The 3,213-nt window shown below is 51.8% G+C and overlaps 1 protein-coding gene across 1 annotated transcript in view; it reads left to right on the top strand.

Moving 5' to 3' along the window:
• The first annotated feature begins 1,977 nt into the window (after positions 1-1,977).
• Positions 1,978-3,213, top strand: part of LOC108542574 (uncharacterized) — a 44,122-nt gene continuing 42,886 nt past the window's right edge. Inside the window, exon 1 of the mRNA XM_017892647.1 lies at positions 1,978-2,317. The gene's annotated coding sequence lies outside the window, so the exon portion shown is untranslated. The remainder of the gene's footprint in view (positions 2,318-3,213) is intronic.

A 3,213-nucleotide genomic window follows, 5' to 3' on the forward strand; every position in this document is an offset into this window, starting at 1 on the left:
TTTATTTATTTATTTATTTTTTTTTGAGACGGAGTCTTGCTCTGCCGCCCAGGCTGGAGTGCAGTGGCCGGATCTCAGCTCACTGCAAGCTCCGCCTCCCGGGTTCACGCCATTCTCCTGTCTCAGCCTCCCGAGTAGCTGGGACTACAGGCGCCCGCCTCGTCGCCCGGCTAGTTTTTTGTATTTTTTAGTAGAGACGGGGTTTCACCGTATTAGCCAGGATGGTCTCGATCTCCTGACCTCGTGATCCGCCCGTCTCGGCCTCCCAAAGTGCTGGGATTACAGGCTTGAGCCACCGCACCCGGCCTAGACATGATTTTTATGAGAATTAATCCTATCCGGAAACATTTCCTTCACCTTTCCCTTAGCCCTTTTCCTTCGGTCATGCAGTCTCTTATCCTGATACCTAACATATTAATATAATCCTCACTTGCGATCCTTCCTGAGTTTATTCCCCATCCTCAGATTCCCTTGAAAGCAGCAATGCTAAACTGTCTCCAAAGCATAATGCTTTCCTAAATACACACACAATCCATTTAAAAGTCTTTGTATGTGACAGCCTAACTATTCAAAACACGAAGTCACTTCTCTAACGGTCCTAGATAAAATTTTAGAAAGAAAAAATAAAACCACAAAGTCAAGAGCTTCTGACGGGACCTGAAAAGTCATCAAACTCACTCTCGTTTTATAGTTGGAGAAACGGGCTCAGATAAACTTACTGAGCGAAAAAGGCCCTAATGGAGCCCCTAATTCAACAGTGTAATCGGAAATAATCTTAAATTCAGCCTCAATAAGAGCTTTCTGGAGTCGCCAGCGAGTTCGTGGGGAGCCACGGCTAGAACACAGGCCTCCTGATTCCCAGCCACAGCTTTTCCACCGAACCGGCAGCTCTTCCCAAAAGTTGAAGGCAACTGTCCGCTCACAGGATGGGAGGGATAAAGGGCGCCTTAGTAAACACAGTCCAAGTCTACTTGCTTTACATGAGGAAAGGGATACAGCTCCCGAAATTTTGGAGTCCACGGCTGCAGCTGCTGCTTCTGACAGCAGAGGTGGGAGGTGGCCCGGGACTACTCGGTCCTCAAAGACTGGACTCCCTCTCGGCGCGCCGGGACCTCTGCGCTTCACTCACTGGCTTCCCTACAAGACCGGGGGTCTTGCGGGGAAGTAAAAACGGTACACACGCCCACCCCCACCGAGGCCCCGGACGCCCAGCCGCTCTAGAATCACGGCCTTAGCCCTTGGAGGGCCAGGGAAACGCGGACCCCCAGACCCGCAGCCCGGCCGCGTGGGTAGGCGCGCAACTGAGGAACCAGGAGCTGCGCCCTGCCACGAGTGAGGGGCGGACGGGAGACTTCGAGGCCGGCGAGGGGCACGCGCTAGTTCCACAGCCCGGCGGGCGAGACGTAGGGTAGGCAGGCGTCCCAGGTCGCGGGTGGTTCGGGATCAGTCACAGACATACTCACTGCCGCGGTTGCAAACAGGAAGCACCAGCTGGGAACCAAAACGCGTAGAGGGACGGAGAGGGGCGAGGACAAATGAGGTAAGGAGGCCGCGTCCGCGCAGACCCGGGAGGAGGGAAGGCATTTCCGGGACAACGCCGCTCTCGGCGTCGCCTTTCTGTGTCCGCCCACCTGCCGCGCCTGGTGTGCGCATGCATACTGAGTGCGAACGCTTTCTCTGCCCCGCCTATAATCTTTAGGTTTGCCTTCCTTGCTTTGCCCCTTCCCCTTCCCATCTTCTCTTGAAGTTACCTAGGCTGCGTCTATTATTTGAATGACTCGTACGGAAAAGATGCTATTTACCGGGCAAAAGCCGAGGAGTTCGTGCCCGTTTATGCCCGCAAGGAAAACTACAAGTCCCATGAGGACCCGGGCGGGATTGAGGCCGGGCTCCGCCTCCTTCTCCCTGGCGCTAGGTGGACGCCCCCCCAGTGCCACGTGGCGCGGGAGCCGAGCTGATAACCTGCGTGACGAAGGCCGTTGCGGCTGGCAGCTTGGCCGGCGGTCTTGGGTAGCCCTGGAGCGGGAAACGCCTCCTTGAGAGCGCATGGCTTCAAGCTTCTTCCTTGCGCTCCTGATCTTAGGCTGATCGCTTTTACCTTTAGGTTTAAGTTGAACACAGTTCACACTGGGCGCTTCCTCCCTCTCTTTATGGAATTCCAGGCAACAGATTTAACACTTTATGAATCTTAAAGACCTGCACTACTGCTGAATATTGGAGTTAATGCTGATCCTTTGGAAGCCTCCGAAGGCTACTAGGCTGTGATGGGAGCCTCTGGTTTCAGTTGCCCTTCTCACACCTTATTTTAATACTCAAGGTAAACCCATTTGTACAACTTTAGAAATAACTGTCAACCTAAGGGAAAAACTGAGGCAAAGGTAATATAGTGAATTTATTTGGGCCAAGTCTCAGGAATGCAACCTGGGATAATCAATTCAAGTTACCTTTAATGTAATACATGATCTTAGCTGCAGTTTCAAGTGAGTTATTTGGTTAGCCAGGAAGCTCGAACTCTTGGCTTAAAGGGATTGATCCTTCCACCTCTTCCTCCCAAAGTACTGGAATTACAGGCGTGGGCGACTGCACCCGGCTACAAGTGAATTTTTAAAGGAAAAAAGAAAAGAGGCCCTTGCTAAATTGTATGGCAAGACTTCACGTTAAAATAACCTATCCATTGGCTATACGTTGTTCTTTCTATCACGAATTCTAGGAACACGAAGATAAAGGGTGATGCTTGTACAGGACAGAAAAGAACAAAGTGCCTTTAAACAATTGCTAGTGTGCATGGGGATGGTGCTGACTGACATCTCATACTCAGGTCCCTCTGGGCGTGATAAATTTTGAATGCCTGGCCAGGCTGGTGGGGTTGCTCACACCTGTAATCTCAGCACTTTGGGAGCCTAAGGGGGAAGGATCTCTTAAGGCCAAGAATTCGAAACCAGCCTGGGTAATATACCGAGAGGCTATCTCTTAAAAATTTTTAAAAATTAGCCAGGCGCGGTGATGCGCCACGCAACTGCACTCCAGCCTGGGTAACAGACTGAGATCCTGTCTCAAAAAATAAAATTAGGCCGGGCGCGGTGGCTCAAGCCTGTAATCCCAGCACTTTGGGAGGCCGAGGCGGGCGGATCACGAGGTCAGGAGATCGAGACCATCCTGGCTAACACGGTGAAACCCCGTCTCTACTAAAAATACAAAAAATTAGCCGGGCGC

This window comes from Rhinopithecus bieti, unplaced genomic scaffold (genome assembly GCF_001698545.2).
Source record: "Rhinopithecus bieti isolate Rb0 unplaced genomic scaffold, ASM169854v2 scaffold_22453, whole genome shotgun sequence".
Taxonomy (NCBI): Eukaryota; Metazoa; Chordata; class Mammalia; order Primates; family Cercopithecidae; genus Rhinopithecus; species Rhinopithecus bieti.